At 40.1% G+C, this 20,856-nt stretch overlaps 1 protein-coding gene across 1 annotated transcript in view; it reads right to left on the bottom strand.

Annotated features, from left to right (window-relative positions):
- Positions 1–20,856, bottom strand: part of LOC124594437 (active breakpoint cluster region-related protein) — a 112,095-nt gene that overhangs the window by 89,354 nt on the left and 1,885 nt on the right. The window lies entirely within an intron of this gene.

Here is a 20,856-nt window from a genome sequence, read left to right as displayed (position 1 = left end):
ACTAGGGATACTAACTACTGCTTCTCAATATATTTATTCCTTAATGAAATTTGTCTTTAAAAAGATATCACTTTTTCAAACTGACAGCCCAGTTCACGGAATCAATACTAGAAATAAGAATAATCTTCACAAGGATTTAAAGTCACTTACTCTTGTACAAAAAGATTTGCATTATTCAGGAACACACGTTTTCAATAACTTGCCGGCAGCTATAAAAAGCTTAACAACCAATGAAATTCAGTTTAAGAGAAGCCTAAAGGATTGACTGGTGGCCAACTCCAACTCGATTGACCAATTTCTCAGTAGAACCAACTGATTTGTGTGTGTGTGTGTGTGTGTGTGTGTGTGTGTGTATACAGTACATTCTAACTTCTGCACCATTTCAGTGCAGTAATGTGTTCATTATAAATAAGTATTGTAGCAGTTCTATTATATGTTTACAGCCTTATAAATTAAAAACCATTTTTTTAAAATATTAAATTCAGTGCATTAATGCGATTTTAGTAAATGAGTGTTGTAAAATGATCCTTTCATAAAGTGTTCATTTATATATGAAATGACGATCATTCCAGTTGGGACCAGTGGAAGGTACATTAGCTTATTTGTTTTAGTTGTAAATATATGTCATGTATTATTGCATTTCTGAGATGCTCTACAACCTGGAAGACCTTCTCACTATGGATCAATTGGAATGAAAGTAAGTCTAATCTAATCTAATCTACTCTCATGCAGTTAAATAGCTTTTATCAACTGTTTTACTATCACATTTTGATGTACATTTTATTGACTTTCAACTTTTTATCCGTGTCATCATTATACCTCAGTGTACATTTTATTGTCATTTAACTTTTATCTAACAATCTAAATTTCTTTCTTGGAAGTCCTTACATCATTTTCCAGAGACAGCATCTTAGTATATTTACTTATTGATGTGAATTATCTTTGGTTAATGTTAACACCATCTGTCTGGTGTTGTTTACTTCTTTGACAGTACAATGCACTATAACCAGTTTGACACTTGTATTCACTGAACTGACAACTATACTACCATAGGCAGTCTTATGAAATGACAACTGTATTTCTATATATAGTCCATGTGCTCGGTTTGTTGAGCCTTAAACTAGATGTATGTGTAAGTAATGAAATATGGTGGTTGCCTACCTCTACTATGAAAGAATTCCTGGATCAAGTAAAAGAAATGTGCTTTGCCAGCACTATGAGGTGCGTGCTCTCTCTCTCTCTCTCTCTCTCTCTCACTGCAGCAAAGACATTTTCTTGGTTTCAGACAGTGTAACTGTGCTCCAGCTGATCAGATGAAACAAGTTTTGGCTAACAGAAAACAAAAAGATCCTGCACCACCATGAAAACAAAATGGAGCACGATCTCATGTCAATCTCCTTTGAAGTTTTATGCTAGTGATAATTGTTAATGTGGTTCTGCTAGATTTCTGCATATATCAATGACTTTATAAGCAAAACTCAAAACTACTGTTAAATATGCACACCCACATAAGCACAACATGCATTATCTGCAATGTCATACTTTCTCTGTAAAACTTTCTTCCACAGTGTTATTCAATTATTGTTAGTTTTGAAGCTTAATAAATATTTCACAATCCAAAAAATTAATATGTTTCTGAACGTCCATCAGTTAAGCAAATAATGTAATACACACTCATTATGTTAGAAAATGCATATTTACCCCTGAAAAATGAGACTAAATAACTATTTTGCACTGTTGCTAATAGCTAGTTGAGAGAAAATTTAATTTTTGTTCTTGAATAAAAAAATAAGTAATTGTTTTCAGCAAAAACGATAGCAACTAAAATTATTTACTTTTCTCTTACTCAGCTATATAGTAAAAATGAGTGCTTCTTATTAAAGAAAGCAATAACAATCTCAAAAGATGCACAAAAAAAAAAAAAAACCACAATGTAGAGTATGTTGTTCTATTTCAAGAATGCTGTTAACTTTATAAGGTTTAACATCTTGTAAAAAATGAGGCTATTGGAAATGAAGCACAAGACTGAATTAGATAACGACATGGCAGGAATGTAGGCAAGTCTTTTTCACAGGAACTGTTCACGAATTTGCTGTAAGTGATTTAGGACCATTAAAAAAACTGGATGACTGGACTGAGATTTCAAACAGGTTTGTCCCAAATGCAAGCCCAGTATCTTAACTGTTTTGTCATATTACTCAGCCTTAACACTGTACACTGTAAAGTAGAAGTGGTGGATTGTGCAAGAATGAATCTTTCAAACTGACAAAAATTTTGTGATATACCTCTACTAGAATAATACCTCTGGGACAAACAACATAATATAATTTTAGTTCTTTTTACTAATTCAACACAAACTTTTACAAAATGTAGGGGAATCTGCACAAAGCAGGTATTTTTTGTAGCTGTTCCCAGAAAATGTTTCAACTTTCACTGTAATTCCAAGCATTGTACTGTTCACACAAACTATTCTTTTCTTTCTTTCTTTCCTTGTAACTGGGCACTCGGAGACAATTTTCTGATTCTTAACATACAGAAAGACAAATCTTTAGCACTATGCTCTGCTCAGATTATCCAAGTCATTTTCCACGATGCTTGCTGGTTCTGGCTGTTTAAATTTTCTCCATTTGTCATAAATGAAAATATCTGTGTTACTGAAGGAAAGAGATAAAGAATCACTCAGTCACTTTTTAATTCTCTTTACTGTTGACATAGCTTAGTAAGAATTCCAAACAGAGTAATAGTATTCAGACATGGGACAGACAGGATTTTACCTGCAAACTACTACAAATGCACGGATCAGAATAATGTGACAGACGGTTGAGAATAGAAGGGTGCAATTTTGTTGGTTCATCACTGCTGAGTGCTTAATCTAGCTGTGAGAGCTTCAGTTGTATGGTTCTGTACTGAATATACAAACACACTACCTGTTAACATACAGTATTGAGTCTGTTTTACATAGACAATAGAAATGAATCATAAGAATTATACAATTCAACTTTCAAATTAAAACTACAATAATTGCATACAAATTAAAAAGGCAACATAGTAGAAGTAATTAGTAACTTATGATCAGTGACAGAAGTAGAATGATGTTTCTATTCGTGTCCATTTTGGGAGGTGCCTCGGAGCTTAATCGGCAGTGACAGGCCTTGCCTCCTGTCCCCTAAGCAAACACCCAAAACTACTGATTTTAACCTTTTGGCAGCTAAGATTACAATGGCGAAACTAACTAAAGGCATAGCAAAGCCCTCAGGGACTGTCATGTGAAATGTTGCATCTACCTATCCCTTAACCATTATATTATGAGAACCACAATATGAATAGCAGATTAAAGTGCCAATATCACTTCAGAACAAATTGATGCATTTGCATTATTTTTTACATTTTCCCCCCTCAATAATCTGAAAGATTTGTACTTATTGCCAGTTACAATTATGTGTTGTAATGATCTATTGCCTCCATCTGCAACTACAAGCACGCTCCACAAGCTACCATAAGGTGCATGACAGAGGATACCCAGTACCACTGCAACTCATTTCCTTTCCCATCCCACTTGCAAATGGAGTGAAGGAGAAATGATTGTCTACATTTGTGTATGAGCCCTGGTTTCTTTTAGCTTGTCTTTGCAGTCCTTACACAAGACGTATGTTGGTGGCAGGAGGATTGTTCGGCAGTCAGTCGCAAATGCCAATTCTCTAAACTTTCAAATAGTGTTTCACAGAAAGAATGTCTTCTTCCGTCCAGCAATTCCAATTTGAGTTCACAGAGCATTTTTCTAATACTTACATGCTGATTGAACCTATCGGTAACATACCTAGCAGCATATCTCTAAAATTGCTTTGTCATCTTCCTTTAATCTGACCTAATGAGGATACAAATATCAGAGCAGTTCTCAAAAATGGGTAACAAATGTCTCCTGTGTACAGCCCCATTTATAGGTGATCTACACTTCCCTACAATTCTTTCTATAAACTGAAGTTGACCACACAAGTGACCTTAATTTCTTGTTCTGTTTCATGTCGCTTTACAATGTTACACCTAGATATTTAATAGATATTACTGTATCTAGCAGCGCACCACTAACACAGTACTCAATAATTACATGATTGTTTTTCCTACTCATCTGCATTAACTTATATTTGGAAAGATATAAGAGCTAGCTGTCATTCCCTAAACAGAAATTTGTGTAAGTCATCCTGTATTCTCCAATGTCATTCAATGACAACGCCCTCCTGGACACTACAGTGTAATCAACAAATAGTTGCAGTTTGCTGCTCTCTGTATCTCCCAGTGCATTTATGTACAAAGATAACAAAAGCAGTTGTATCACACTTCCCTAGAGCACTCCAGAAGATACCTCTGTCTCTGACAAAAACTCACAGTCCAGGACGACACACTGGGATCCATTACTTAAAATGTTTGGAACCACTCATACCTATGACAACCTATTCTGTAAGCTCTGAACTTTGTTGACAATCCACAGTGTGGCACTGTGTCAAACATTTTACAGTCTGATACTGTATCAAACTTTTTCTGAAGATCTAGGAATACTGAATCTGCCTATTGGCCTTAATCCATGTTGGTAGGATTATCATGCAAGAAAAGGCCAAGATGAGTTTCAAATTAGTGATGCTTTATACTATACATGTTGTGGATAGGAGCTATTCTGTTTCAGGGAAATTTATTACACTCGAACTTAGAATATGCTCAATAATTCTACAGCAAAGTGACATTAAGGATATTAGACAGCAATTTTGCAGGTCCATTAATTTACTCTTCTTATATACTTCCATTTTTTTTCAGTCACTTGGGACTTTCCACTGGGAGAGAGATTTGCAATAAGTGCATAGTAAGTACGGGGCCAATGCTGAAGAATACTCTGTACATAAGCGACTTGATATCCACCTGGGCCTGGCAACTTAGTTGTTTTCCATAATGTCTGATACGGTAACTATCAAAATTGAGGGATATACTGATAAAATTGAGTAATCTGCTTCAATTCTAAGTGATTTTTTATTAACAAGGCTAGTTTCGGAGGCTATTGTTCCATCACTTAATGCCACACATATGGTCTGTCTCATCATGGGTGTGGGACAGGCACCAGAGAAGTGCCTATCATGCCAGTACAAATTTCAGCATTTTCAAAATTGTGTTATTAAATCAGGGTTTTTTTTCCATACTGAATCCACTTACTTGGCACATACTTCTTCAAAGTTTGATTTACAATTGATTTTAACTTCGCCCATAGTTCCTCTGTCTCCGTTACATTGGAATTAAATGATGTCCATTCACTGTCCAAGTATGATGCTAACCGCTGCTTATTGCTCTTCCCAGAATAAGATATCTCCTAGTCATCTTGATGGATTTATTAATTGCAACCAAAGTGACTACTGCACTGTGATCGCTACTTCCTGTCTCTCTACAGACACTGTTGGTTATCAGCTATCAATTTCTGCGCGAGTCCTAACTGATTTTTTAATCATCAGATGTGCCGCATATATCATAGAATGCTGGATACATGATATGTGCACTAAATGCCAGCAACATAATAAATTAGGAAAAACATCCTTTGGCAGATTCAGCAAAGATGACAAAATTAATATTCCAGAATATGAATCAAGACCAGCTGCCAACATAGACAACTTGGAAGTACAGGTCCTCGGTGCAGCGTAGCACATTAAATCATATAAATGCCTGAAGATGGCCTAGTAAGTCGAAAACCAGTTAACAATAAAAGTAATATTGTAGAACAAAAGCAAACTGGTGCTTTTCATTTATCACATTAAATCACTTAATAAAGGCAAGGTCTTTGGTCCAGACTGTATACCAGTTAGGTTCCTTTCAGAGTACGCTGATACAATGAATTCATACTTAATAATCATATACAACTGATCATGTGACAAAAAATTCCTACCCAAATATTGGAAAATTGCAGAGGCCACACCAATACTCAAGAAAGGAAATAGAGTAATCCACTAAATTACAGCTCGATTGAGTTCAAACACTGTTAATTACCTTGAAGAAAACTACACTCCTGGAAATGGAAAAAAGAACACATTGACACCGGTGTGTCAGACCCACCATACTTGCTCCGGACACTGCGAGAGGGCTGTACAAGCAATGATCACACGCACGGCACAGCGGACACACCAGGAACCGCGGTGTTGGCCGTCGAATGGCGCTAGCTGCGCAGCATTTGTGCACCGCCGCCGTCAGTGTCACCCAGTTTGCCGTGGCATACGGAGCTCCATCGCAGTCTTTAACACTGGTAGCATGCCGCGACAGCGTGGACGTGAACCGTATGTGCAGTTGACGGACTTTGAGCGAGGGTGTATAGTGGGCATGCGGGAGGCCGGGTGGACATACCGCCGAATTGCTCAACACGTGGGGGCGTGAGGTCTCCACAGTACATCGATGTTGTCGCCAGTGGTCGGCGGAAGGTGCACGTGCCCGTCGACCTGGGACTGGACCGCAGCGACGCACGGATGCACGCCAAGACCGTAGGATCCTACGCAGTGCCGTAGGGGACCGCACCGCCACTTCCCAGCAAATTAGGGACACTGTTGGTCCTGGGGTATCGGCGAGGACCATTCGCAACCGTCTCCATGAAGCTGGGCTACGGTCCCGCACACCGTTAGGCCGTCTTCCACTCACGCCCCAACATCGTGCAGCCCGCCTCCAGTGGTGTCGCGACAGGTGTGAATGGAGGGACGAATGGAGACGTGTCGTCTTCAGCGATGGGAGTCGCTTCTGCCTTGGTGCCAATGATGGTCGTATGCGTGTTTGGCGCCGTGCAGGTGAGCGCCACAATCAGGACTGCATACGACCGAGGCACACAGGGCCAACACCCGGCATCATGGTGTGGGTAGCGATCTCCTACACTGGCCGTACACCACTGGTGATCGTCGAGGGGACACTGAATAGTGCACGGTACATCCAAACCGTCATCGAACCCATCGTTCTACCATTCCTAGACCGGCAAGGGAACTTGCTGTTCCAACAGGACAATGCACGTCCGCATGTATCCCGTGCCACCCAACATGCTCTAGAAGGTGTAAGTCAACTACCCTGCCCAGCAAGATCTCCGGATCTGTCCCCCATTGAGCATGTTTGGGACTGGATGAAGCGTCGTCTCACGCGGTCTGCACGTCCAGCACGAACGCTGGTCCAACTGAGGCGCCAGGTGGAAATGGCATGGCAAGCCGTTCCACAGGACTACATTCAGCATCTCTACGATCGTCTCCATGGGAGAATAGCAGCCTGCATTGCTGCGAAAGGTGGATATACACTGTACTAGTGCCGACATTGTGCATGCTCTGTTGCCTGTGTCTATGTGCCTGTGGTTCTGTCAGTGTGATCATGTGATGTATCTGACCCCAGGAATGTGTCAATAAAGTTTCCCCTTCCTGGGACAATGAATTCACGGTGTTCTTATTTCAATTTCCAGGAGTGTATTTATTGACAAATAGCCGACATGAATTCAAAAATATCATTCTTGTGAAACATAACTGGCTTTTTATTCATACCAAGTAATGAGCGTGCTACTGACAGGGGTTCTCAACTGATACCATATTTCTAGATTTCAGGAAGGTTTTGACGACATTCCTCACAAGCCGCTTCTAATCAAACTGTGTGTCTATAGAGTATTGCCTCAGTTGCGCAACTGGGTTCATGATTTCTTGTCGGAAATGTCACAGTCTGCCATAGGTTTTGACAACATTCCTCACAAGCGGCTTCTCATCAAACTGTGTGTCCATAGAGTATTGCCTCAGTTGTGCAACTGGGTTCATGATTTCTTGTCGGAAATGTCACAATCCGCCATAGCTGATGGAAAGTCATTGAGTAAACAGAAGTGATACCTGGCATTCCCCAAGAAAATATTATAGGTCCTCTGCTGTTCCTAATTTAAGTAAACGATTCAGGAGACAATCTGAGCAGCATTCTTAGATTGTTTGCAGGTGATCCTGTCATTTACCATCTTGTCAGGTCATCAGATGATCAAAACCAATTGGAAAATGAGTTAGGGCCTAGAGAAGCTATCTGTATGATGCAAAAAGACCAGTTCACTCCAAATAATGAAAAATTCTGAAGTCATCCACATGAACACTAAAAGGAATCCACTAAATTTTGGTTATACAATAAATCACGCAAGTCTTAAGGCAATGAATTCAATTAATCATTCTGGGATTACAATTAAGAATAATTTACACTGGAATAGATGTTGACGTGGGGAGACTGAACTGAAGACTTTTTTTTTTAATTTAAATGAAATGACAATTAGAGCAATGTACACGTAACCTGTGTCAGAAACGCTGTGGAGAGGAGCCCTTCATAATGCGATTTCAGAATATAATGACGAGATACATTCAATTAAGGTACTAGACACAAGTGACAGTAAACCACTTGGTTGTACGAAAGGCAGTAATTCAGTTCCTGCAGTACGATTGACCGCCATCACTCATTTTCAACTTTTACATCTGCTTGTGCTATAAACTTGGCTAAGTCAAGACAGACTTCTGGATGTATCACAAAGAACTGGGATTGTACAGAGTGGTTGACAATGATGGAGTCTCAAGAGCTCCTGTAAAAAATTGACTCTGTCAGTCGCATAACGCTTGCACTGAACTAAAATGTGAGTCGCATCACAAATCGTGGAGTCATCGCATTGACAGTAAGGTGTCCTTTCTATGCCATTCCGACGTAATTGGGTGAGGAAGAATCCGTGATTGAGACATATTTGCACAATATACAGGGTGTTACAAAAAGGTACGGCCAAACTTTTAGGAAACATTCCTCACACACAAAGAAAAAAAATATGTTAAGTGGACATGTGTCCGGAAACGCTTACTTTCCATGTTAGAGCTCATTTTATTACTTCTCTTCAAATCACATTAATAATGAAATGGAAACACACAGCAACAGAACGTACCAGCGTGACTTCAAACACTTTGTTACAGGAAATGTTAAAAAAGTCCTCCGTTAGCGAGGATACATGCATCCACCCTCCGTCGCATGGAATCCCTGATGCGCTGATGCCGCCCTGGAGAATGGCGTATTGTATCACAGCCGTCCACAATACGACCACGAAGGTTCTCTACATTTGATACCGGTGCTGCGTATACAAGAGCTTTTAAATGCTCCCATAAAGGAAAGTCAAGAGGGTTGAGGTCAGGAGAGCGTGGAGGCCATGGAATTGGTCCGCCTCTACCAATCCATCAGTCACCGAATCTGTTGTTGAGAAGCGTACGAACACTTCGACTGAAATGTGCAGGAGCTCAATCGTGCATGAACCACATGTTGTGTCGTACTTGTAAAGGCAGATGTTCGAGCAGCACAGGTAGAGTATCCCGTATGAAATCATGATAATATGCTCCATTGAGCGTAGGTGGAAGAACATGGGGCCCAATCAAGACATCACCAACAATGCCTGCCCAAACGTTCACAGAAAATCTGTGTTGATGACATGAAGTCAACATTACCTTCCTTCAATTGGGCCAATTGGCGGTGAATCGAGGAAGTACAGTACATACTGACGAAACTAAAACGAGCTTTAACATGGAAATTAAGCGTTTCCGGACACATGTCCACATAAAATATTTTCTTTATTTGTGTGTGAGGAATGTTTCCTGAAAGTTTGGCCGTACCTTTTTGTAACACCCTGTATAATATTATTTTCCTTGAGGATTTGGACCTGACAAACAATGTCCGTCTGGCTGTACACCTGTGTAGTTTTCACCTAATATTTGTTGACTATCAGTTCCTTCCTCCTACCATGAATGAATTGCTTGTTGTTTGAGTTGCAAAAAGTAGTCTGTGTACAGGAGTTTGATGATCATAGGCCTGCTGCTGCTAATCACTTCTCTTGCTAGCTGGCCCGCTGTGTCATTATATATGACACCAGAATGTGATTGATCCAAGCAAATTCTATAACATGACCAGTCGTTTTTGCTTGATTGTAGTGATTTATTAGATCTAGAAGATATTTACAAGTTCCTTTGTTCCAATTCTAGTGGCTAATAGATTTAACTACACACTGTGAGTCAGTAATTATTACTGCTTTGACATCTGATAGAGAGCTTACATATTTTACCACTTGCAGAACAGTGAACATTTCAGCAAGAAATATGAAAGAATTGCATGGAAGTTGATATTTCCTTCTTTCAGCAATTTGTGGCGAGAAAAAGGTGCACCCCCATATCCATTTTTGAGCTGCCAGTATAAATTTAAGTACAGTCTGCCCACTTTTTCCTGAGGTATGAAATAGGTGAAAAGTGCCCTTATCTGTTCCCATTGTTGGAACAATCAACATATGTTACAGGAATGAATTGCAAAAATCCATGATATTCACACTGGAAGAACTAGAGTTCTCTGAATTTTAGTTTGCTGGTGTTTGTACTGTTCATAGTGAAGAAAATGCATATTCCATTACTGCATTATTATTCACCATTTAAGAGAGTAGTTCACACTTTGTAATCAGTGGATGAGAAGTATACTAGGTGATCAAAAGTATCTGGACACCCCCAAAAACATACGTTTAACATATTAAGTGCATTGTGCTGCCACCTGCTGCCAAGTACTCCATATCAGCGACCTCAGCAGTCATTAGACATCGTGAGAGAGCAGAATGAGGCATTCCGCAGAACTCATGGACTTCGAACATTGTCAGGTGATTGGGTGTCGCTTGTGTCGTACATCTGTATGCAAGATTTCAGCACTCCTACACATCCCCAGGTCCACCGTTTCCGATGTGATAGTGAAGTGGAAACGTGAAGGGACACATACAGCACAAAAGCATACAGGCCGACCTCATCTATTGACTGACAGAGTCTGACGACAGTTGTAGAGGCTCGTAATGTGTAATAGGCAGACATCTATCCAGACCATCACACAGGAATTCCAAACTGCATCAGGATCCACTGCAAGTACTATGGCAGTTAGGTGGGAGGTGAGAAAACTTTGATTTCATGGTCAAGCAGCTGCTCATAAGCCACACATCACACCGGTAAATGCCAAATGATGCCTCGCTTGGTGTTAGGAGTGTAAACATTGGACGACTGAACAGTGGAAAAACATTGTGTGGAGTGACGAATCACAGTGCACAATGTGACGATCCAATGGCAGGGTGTGGGTGTGGGTGTGGGTGTGGCGATTGCCCTGTGAACGTCATCTGCCAGCGTGTGTAGTGCCAACAGTAAAATATGGAGGCGGTGGTGGTGTGGTGTGGTCATGTTTTTCATGGAGGGGGCTTGCACTCCTTGTTGTTTTGTGTGACACTATCACAGCACAGGCTTACATTGATGTTTTAAGCACCTTCTTGCTTCCCACTGTCGAAGAACAATTCGGGGATGGCGATTGCATCTTTCAACATGATCGAGCACCTCTTCATAATGCACGGCCAGTGGCGGAGTGGCTACACGACAATAACATCCCTGTAATGAACTGGCCTGCACAGAACAGTGGCCTGAATCCTTTAGAACACCTTTGGGATGTCTTGGAACGCTGATTTTATGCAAGGCCTCACGGACCGCCGTAGATACCTCTCTTCAGTGCAACACTCTGTGAATAATGGATTGCCATTCCCAAAGAAACCTACCAGCACCTGACTGAATGTATGACTGCGAGAGTGGAAGCTGTCATCAAGGCTAAGTGTGGGCCAACGCCATATTACCGATGGACAGTGCCACGAACTTGTAAGTCATTTTCAGCCAGGTGTCTGGACACTTTTGATCACATAGTGTATACGCCAATCTTTGTAAAATATAATGACCGCATAGCAGTGTCCAGTGTAGAAGTAATACCATTTCCACTGCTTCCAGAAGAAGGGAATTAGTAGGGGAGGAAAGCATAGTTCTGAAGCAGGTGCATATACTTTTGTATGATATTTTATAAAGCAGTGGGAGGTACTTTTTAGCAGCATTGTGGTACATCATGTATCTATAATCTATACAGAAGCACATCAACATCTGATATACTGTCAACAGAATGTTGGGGTGAGCACTCCCATCATACCTTCGTAACTGATCTAATAAGATTCAATGCTATTTCACATGCACCAACAGTTTGATTTTAAGGTCTCCAACTCTCATTCTAAAATCACAGAGAACATCAAGGAATCTTATGATATGTTTGGTATTTAATGAGCAGAAAGTCTGACACTGTGTAAATAGCCTCAAATAGCACATATCATAAAAGGTACAATTACTGATACAATGTCATCTGCATACTGGAGAATTTTTAAAATTCTCTCCAAATGGGCAGTGTAGAATGCTAACAGTATGGGGACATAGGATTGCTCCTTATGGGAGATATGTTGTAAGAAGATAGGAGCCAATCAATTTATTCATAAAGTGAACCCAGACGTATCTGTCAGCAAGGAAGATGCTAATTCTGTAAATCAGCTGTGGTGGGATTCCAGCTATTTCCAACTTCCATAGTAACACAGGTATGTGTACATTATTATATGAACCAACAACATCACTGTGATGTTCTCTTTCTTCCTGATTGCATCATAGATGTCAGAGGTTAAAATATTTAAATTATCAGTCGTTCCCTTGCCTTTTTGAAAACCATACTGACATGACAGCAGGATCTGATTCGATTCCAACCACAACTGCAGGCGATTTTTAACCAGGTACTGTAACATTTTGACAATGCAGGAAGAAAGAGGAAGTGGTCTGCTCCTCATCTTTATGTGGCTTCAGTATAGGCACCACTACTGGAGTTGTCCAAATCTTCTATTAGTGCACCACTCATTTCTTAAATATCTGTAACAGTTTTCTAAGTGCTATGTCAGGGAGATTTTTTACCATTTGGTAATGGATGCTCTCCTTAGCAGGTGATGAATTTGCTGCTTTTTTTAATACTCATCATCAGTTCGTTACATGAAAATGGTACCACTTTAGGATGAGTGTGTTCCCTGTGTTCTGGCGATGAAACAGTTGTTCAGCTGTGGAAGCTGGCAATATTAAACTTTATATAGCCTTCAAGCCAGACATTAGTTAATGGTTGACGATTAGTCGAGTTCTTCTGTTTCAAAAACTTCAAATTTTTTTCCATACATCACTAAGGTTAACATTGTTAGTAGAAGATTCACAATAAGTTTTCCAGTTGTCGTTTTTAATGTCTTCTAACTGTCTTCGAACTCTTGCAGCTACTTTCTGATACACAATGAAGTTTGCTATCACCTGTTGTCCCCAACAGGTACAATATGCTAGTATTCACTCTGCTACATTTCCAGAGCACTCTGGTGTCCACCAGACAGTGTGCCATTGCTTCAAAGTGATGGCTTCTTTTCTCTTTGGAGTGGAAGCTGCTGCAGCTTTTATAATAATTGAAATGAGTTGTTGATGGGCATCTTGCAGACCTAACAAATTGTTAAAGGAGTAAAACTTCTCCCAGATTGTAGCAGTGTACAGTGACCAGTCTGCTTTCATGATACGCCAGCTGCTGGTTAGAAGAGAGTCTTGTCCGACTGCCCACTCCTTAACACATCAAAGTCAGTGCATCACAATGTCAGGTCAACAGCCAACAGTTGTCTGTATAGGTTATGTAGCAACAGTTGTCTGTATAGGTTATGTAGCATGACAGGGAAGCCATCGTTGAGAAGTACTAAATTGACATTTTTGAGGATTGTAAGCAAATCTTTGAGATCCAGCCTACATCGTCTATTTCACAAGTCCATAGAGAGTGGTGTGCATTGAATTCTGCACAAAGGAGAAATAGCATATGAAGCTGGCCAATTATATGATCCAGAGCAACATTTAGCAATGTAAACTGAGGTAGTTTGCAGATGGCAACAACTGTAAATCCTCAATTAGGAGAGTACATTACAGCGGCCACTGCTTGACAATCTGTTGTTCCAAGATGAATATAAATTTTTTTAAAAACTGAAACACGTTGATAATTAAAATGGTGACACCTCCTTTTCCATCCTCTCTGTTGTGCCTAAGCGCTGCATAGCCTTTGAAATGCACTTGCTAGGATGGCTCAAACCAAGTTTCACAAATACAAGTTGCCGATCTGTGACTACTGCTGAGTTCTCTATGAAGACTCTCTCTGTTTGATATAGCTGATTGTCCATTCCAATGGAGGACTTTAAAAGACACAGTCACATTTGCATGCCATCAACAGCATTTTATATAAGAGCCTGTGTTGCTGCCATTTCTGTTTCATTTTCTAGAGATGGATAGATCTGCAGTATTAAAGCACTAAAACTGTTAATAGCAAATTCTTACTGAAGCTGAGATGTGGCCAGAGGTGTGGGAGGACACAGATTGTTTCGTATTGAGCTCCACGGACTCTGTAAGTTGTATAACACGTCAGAATGGCTGTGTTTGTACAAAGTGAGAGAGAATGTTTTATTTTTTTAAGACCTGGTAGCTGGAACCGATATAACCGCATAATTAGGCCCCCGATGAAGTTTTCTTTCTGTCAGTTTCCCCTCACACTTCAAGCCATGCACTAGGAGAGAACATTCAAGATGCAGGAATATCAGCAGTAACTTGTGCAAATGATGAACGCTGTGGCGGAAAATCAAACACATGAGAAGTGCTGTAGGCTTCACTGTGTTTAGGTACCATGTGCTACTGGTAAATTGGGCAACAGCGGCTGATGGCAGTATGACTTCCATTGCACTGCAAACACCTTATTGCTCTGTTATGTGAGCACTGTGAAGTCTCATGGGCTCCCCTGCATTTAGCTAAACGAGCACTACTATGGTGTTGTGTACTTAAATGTAAATATCAATGGCAATTACGCCATTGGCATTGCAAAACTGACTGGATATATGGCGTAACTGGGTTGTGCATACCACACAAATATACATATTGGGGAAATGTTCAGATTTAAATGTTAAAAGACATTTTGGTGTGCAAAAAGACTCCACCTCTTCATTCCAAAGTACTTCCCTGGAGAAATTCTCACATCAGTGACTGAAAATTCAGACTTTATTTTTCCAAGAATGTCTTCATTAGATAAGCCAATATCAACAACTCCAATAATGCCCTGCCTCTTTGTGAGAAAATTAGGCATGTAAGCCTCAATACCTTTCTGTCAAAAAGAGATCATGGAACTTTAACTTATTTGCTGACTGTCCAGATTTGGTTTCAATGTTATACCTGTTTCAGCCAATGGCAGAGATATTGAGACTTTCAAGTCCACATTGTTACTTTCTTTTTTCCATGTCTCATATTGTTACTTTCTTTACACAACATTCTTTCCCATATTACCATTTTCACCTTCTACAAGTACAACATATGGACCCACATCTGATGTGTATTATCACTGCTAGCATATTTCCTAGTGCTAGGGAATGCGTTGCTACCTAAGGAAGTAACCAGTGTAGCTACACTGAACTGGCCAAGTCCTTACTACCCAACTATTGTGGAAAAGTGGCTTACTGCATAGACCATACAGAATTAGCACACTAGATACTGTCTTCAAATGCAGCATCCACAGTGTAGGCGACATTTGCAGCGTCACCATACCAACATCCACAACAATTACTATACAACACATATCACTTGGGTTCAACTTTTTTGGAGTATTTGTGCCAGAAGCTGAAACTTGTCATGATGATAGTGAACAATGTATTGACTTTTGTCTCTGTGTGTTGCGCATCTGAGGCTGTGACAAGAAAATTGTATGAGTAGGATAATATTCCACTTCCATCTGATAATTCTGAGAACAGTGATCGCATAAACACATTTCAGTGTTACCCAACTGATGTGTGTCTGTAATTTGCACTGTTGGTGGAGAATGTGTTGTAACTGGCTCAGTGGTGTGATCTGTACACAGAGCTACAGACTATCCCCAACCAGTATCCACCGAAATAACAAAGTTTAAAGTAGGGCAGCTCATTTTGCATTATCACGAAATAGGGGAGTGATTGCCAAGGAGGTAATATGCAAGTTGGTGGTGGCAATCATTAAAACAAAGGTGTTTTTCACTGCAGCAGATCTTTTCATGAAATTTAAATTACGTACTCTATCACTGTAAAACAACATGAGAAATTGGAGCTTAGCGCTGTTCGAGTAGAGAAATAGCCCGAATGTGGTTCAATGAACCCTATACCCAGGGACTTAAGTAAATTGCAAAGTAGTCATGTAGATGCTATCGTAGCTCTCCTGGAAACAACTAGCTGCCAATTACTAAACTATTTTGATCCAGGAATAGAGAGTTATGTTCTCTGACAGCCCTTCCACTGATCCAGTCTACCACTTGCTTCCTCAACAACTAAATGTATATAGCTGTTCATTCTTAAGTGGTTTTGGTTGGTAATCGCCAAATATTACAATGGAAAGAAGGTTCAGAAATCATTGCCTTGTTGGTATTGAGATCATTCAATGTATTTGGTGCACAGAGTGCAAGATTAGAGCAAATTAGCAGCCATGCCTATTGAATGGACAACTGCAACTTTCCCATGCAGGAGTATGGAAATGATGGATACTCTATACCAGAATGGCTGGGACAGGTTTTTGACCTGTGCTCACTCTTAATACAACTCATGTCTCAATCTCTGCAGCATCTTAATTGGTCCTAAACATTAGAGCGACATGGATGACTAATTGGGTCCACGGAAGCATCCGATTCCACTGGTCGGCTTTGACCTGTGACATAAGGCTGTTGTGGTATGTGACGTCACGATGGTGTGGAGTTTAGTTTGTGAGAGTGGCGTGTTTGTAGGTGTCGTTTTGATGTGATCGGTGGTGCTCTCTGGTGGTGTGTTTATGTGTTGTGTGTTAGGTGATGTTTCAGGTTTAGTTTGTGTACTGTTGTAGACAGTGGTTCTCTCTGGTGGTGTGTTTATGGGTAGTGTGTTATGTGGCGTATGGTGTTCATTTGCGTGGTAGCACTGCAAGCGTGTGGTATCAGTGGTAACTGTGCTTCCAGCGTAATATTTTTCAGTGAGTTAACAATTTTGGTTTTGTTATGTCAATGTTATTGTAGTTTTTTTTCTGTTCGTCGTGTGTGAATTTTGGTAAATTGCTTTGTTTATGTCTTTGGTAGGTATGGATATGACTGACAAGGTCAACAGTTTTTGGTTGTTGGCGATGATGGGGGACAGTGCGAAGTCTCTAATAAAATTTCTTCAGCTATTCGTCCTGTTGGCTGAAGTTGATGAAGTGTTCAGTGTGTCGTGAAGAAATGAGGCTTACTAAAGTTCCAGCATCTCAGACCAGGGATGGCTATATGTGGAGATGTCGTAAGGATAACTTATGGCGCTCCATTAGGCAAGGTTCCTGGCTCGAGAAGTCTAGGTTGGGCATGTGAGAAATTGTGTTAGTGACGTATCATTTTTGTTTTAAATCCTCTCACAGTTTCTGTGTGCGTGAGGTGGGTGTGAGTGAGAGAATGGTGCTTGATTTGTATTCTTATTGTCGTGAGGTGTGTTCTGAATATCTTTAGTACAGGGTAGGTAGGGTGGGCCTGGTGTTCTGTTTCAGATGCATTTTCTTCTTATAGGGAGTTGGGTCATCAAGGGTACAATCATTTAGTAGTGAACCACAGTGTTGAGTGTAAGAATTATGAGACGGGGGCCTGTACGAATACTACAGAGAGGTTTTACGCGGCAGTTAAGTAAGGGATTGGGAGGGGGAAGAGGCGCTCTTCTAACCTTCGGTCTCATCTACATGAGTACTGTTGGCGGAAGAGTGTCCCTGAGGGCTACTGCATTTTTAGGGTTTTTTTAAGGGTGGTTAGTAGGATGTATAGGCAGAAGGTTGTGGGTTAGTTAGGTGTTGGGTGGGGGCTGGTAGCTGCGGTTTCGGGGGGGGGGGGGGGGGGGTTGGTTAGTTGTTGGTGAAGTTTGTAGAGGGATGTGGGGGGGGGAGGGGTGTTTTTTTTATTTTGTGTAGAGGATTATGTTTGTTACAGTTGTCGTTGAGTTGTAGAGTGTGACTGTGATTTTTTTTTTGCTTTTGTTTTTTCTTGGTTTATGGGTCTTTTTATTTTTTATTTTTTTTTTTTTTTGGGGGGGGGGGGGGCTGGTTGGTTGGTTGGGCTGTGGGTGGGGCGGGGGTTTTATTTGGTTGTCTTTTTTTTGTTGGTTTGCATGTTTTTGTTTGTTTGCACGTGTGCGCGTGTGTGTGTGTGTGTGTGTGTGTGTGTGTGTGAGAGAGAGAGAGAGAGAGAGAGAGAGAGAGAGAGAGATTGTGGTGTCTGACCTAGATGGCTGCGGCAGAGCTTTTTAGTGGGGAGTTGATGAATTTTTTTTTAATGGTTGGTGGGGTGTTTGTGAGTTGTTTGGTCGTTTGTATTGGTGATTTGGTATTTTGCTTTGTGGTTGACTTATATGACTTCAGGGAAGTGTTTGATTGCAAGGTGTGGTTGTGGCTATGGCTGGTTTGGTATCGTTAGTTGCTGTTGACCTATGTAGGTCAAGGGAAGTGTTCAAATCCAATTTTGATTTTCTAGGTTTTTCTTTTTTTTTCTTTTTTTTTTTTTTTGTAGGATTAAGTGTGGTAGTGGTGAAATTTTTGAGATTTATAGTGTGGTATCAATTGTTTCTGTTGACTTATTTAGATCAAGGGAAGTTATCGATTCCAGTGGATTTTGTGTGTAGTGGAATTTGGGAAGGTTGTGGGGTCTCGTGATTTTAGTGTTTTTTGGTGTAGCGGCATGTGTGTATATTTAGTTTGTCCCCACCCAAAAACCCCCAATTTCTCCCGCTTGTCCCGTTAGTTTCATTATATTTTTGGAGGAATATATGTTTGGTGGTTTTTTTGATCTATTTTCGTGTTGTGACGTTTACTTGATGACATCATAGGAGTGGTATGGGAGTAGTTGTGAATGGTCGTTTCCGCCATATTGGTGACGTCATTAGTCAAAGCAGAGGGGTGGAATCGGACGCTTCCATTATCCCGACTAATGATATACTGTGGTTGGTTTAGACAAACAAAACATGATTTGTTCTTTTCATTGTATAGAGCTGTGGAACATTTTATTTCCTTACACTGAGAGTACAAGCATGCGGTTGAGAATCAACACAGCACAAGCTATGAGAGAGTTCATAAGATGCAAAAGAAACTGGTATGCCTTCAGGCTTTAGCCAGATATAGTTTACGAGAATTCTGGATATAATTCTGTAAAAGTGATTGGGAAGCAAACTGAAACTAATTAAGATGAACTTATGAGTTTACAATAATGTACTATAATTTTCTAAGATTTCAGGCAAAAGTATGGCATATCCCGTGAGTTAATAAATAACAAGCTCAAAAGGAAATCAGTATTGTTGCACTACACTGCCCAAATGTCAGATTAACTGAAATGTTTGACACCACTTTGCTACCTCACAATCAAAATGTCACCTTTCAATCTCATCTTGACCTCGGGCAATGAAACAACTGAGACTAAATTTTAAAAACTAATACAGACAAAAAGCTGTATTGTCAATATTTTGTTCTTTTGTTTTGTACACACATGATGTTACACCCATTATCATTATATTATGGGACAAAGCTGACATCCGATGTCAGTGCGTTCAGTTAAACCCAAATACCATCATATGCCCACTATCCGTTTTAAAGACGTGACCCATGTAAATAACGATCTGATGGAGTTCCTTTTGTTACTATAACAGAATTTATACTAATGTCTGATGAAGGCTTCCAGAAACTGAAAAGGAGAAGTACGTTTATATTCTTCCTGAAGCTTGGCAAAGAGTACTTTTTGGGTACTGCAGTAAATTGATACAGCATATGTCGAATATATTTAACTGACAGATGCCATTCATCAAGGATCATTAAAGGTTTGATCATGTGAAAAATGCAAGCTTGCACCTCTGTTTGGAATCCATGTTGCACTGTAGGTACCCATATTATTGGCTGGGTCAGTAAGGTCAAAGATGAAGGGAAAGCAAGAGCTTATCACAGACTCCTGATATGGCAATGTCACTGTTGTGATCGCCATTCGGTTAATAACAGCTTTACTTACTTAACAAGAATTACAGTTATTCTCATAATACTGCATATGTTGGTTTTGTCAATTCACAATCCAGTGTCACCTTCCAAACTAACCTAATCTGAGGGCTGTGTACAGGTCAATTAGTCACAACATACAGTTCAAAAGATAATATCAAATCAAAATAAATCTACCTCTGTTTGCAATGTAAGACAGCACATGCCACATCATCATTATGTTACAAGTCACAGCTGGCGTGCAGTATCTAATGCTGAACTGACACCACACAATTGAAATAATAAAGTGCAACCACTTTAATGGCTCTGAGCACTGTGCGACTTAACTTCTGAGGTCATCAGTCCAACCACTTCAATGATCATCTTATAGCAGCTTTACTGAAAATCTGTTTCCGAAGATCTAGTGAAGTCCAGCTGTCAGTACGTACTCTGAAGTGTAACTTTATATGTTACACATTTGGCGTCTGGAGTTTCAGTTGTAGATATCAGTTGTGGTGTGTATCATTTATATTGTTTTGATCTGGTTTTGATAATGCCCTGCTTATTAGAACCACAGATACCTAGGGGAGACTGTGATATGCAGGGCTAGTAGAGATGCTGATCTTTGAGGGGAAAGATGTTCTGGATTGTGTTGTGTCATGTTGTGTGTGGTGGTAGACTGAGCTGTACCATAGTATGAAGGTGATAGTTACGTTGTCAGTTACCGTGTCTTGCAAAATTTTTGAAACATACCGTGTGCATGCTATAGTTTGATTTACATTGCTAATATTTTTGTGTCACTAGTGAATCATCTGCTTTTGTTTCTTAAGGTCTGTATTTCTGCTATGTTAATGACAGAATGGTATCATATTTTCAACTAATAGTGAAGGTAATTCATTATAACTTAATGATTTTTTTTCACTCTAAGAGTTGCTTCACAGCAATCTATATGGCCCTG

Source organism: Schistocerca americana, chromosome 1, assembly GCF_021461395.2.
Source record: "Schistocerca americana isolate TAMUIC-IGC-003095 chromosome 1, iqSchAmer2.1, whole genome shotgun sequence".
Taxonomy (NCBI): domain Eukaryota; kingdom Metazoa; phylum Arthropoda; class Insecta; order Orthoptera; family Acrididae; genus Schistocerca; species Schistocerca americana.
This window is presented reverse-complemented; position numbering and strand designations above follow the sequence as displayed.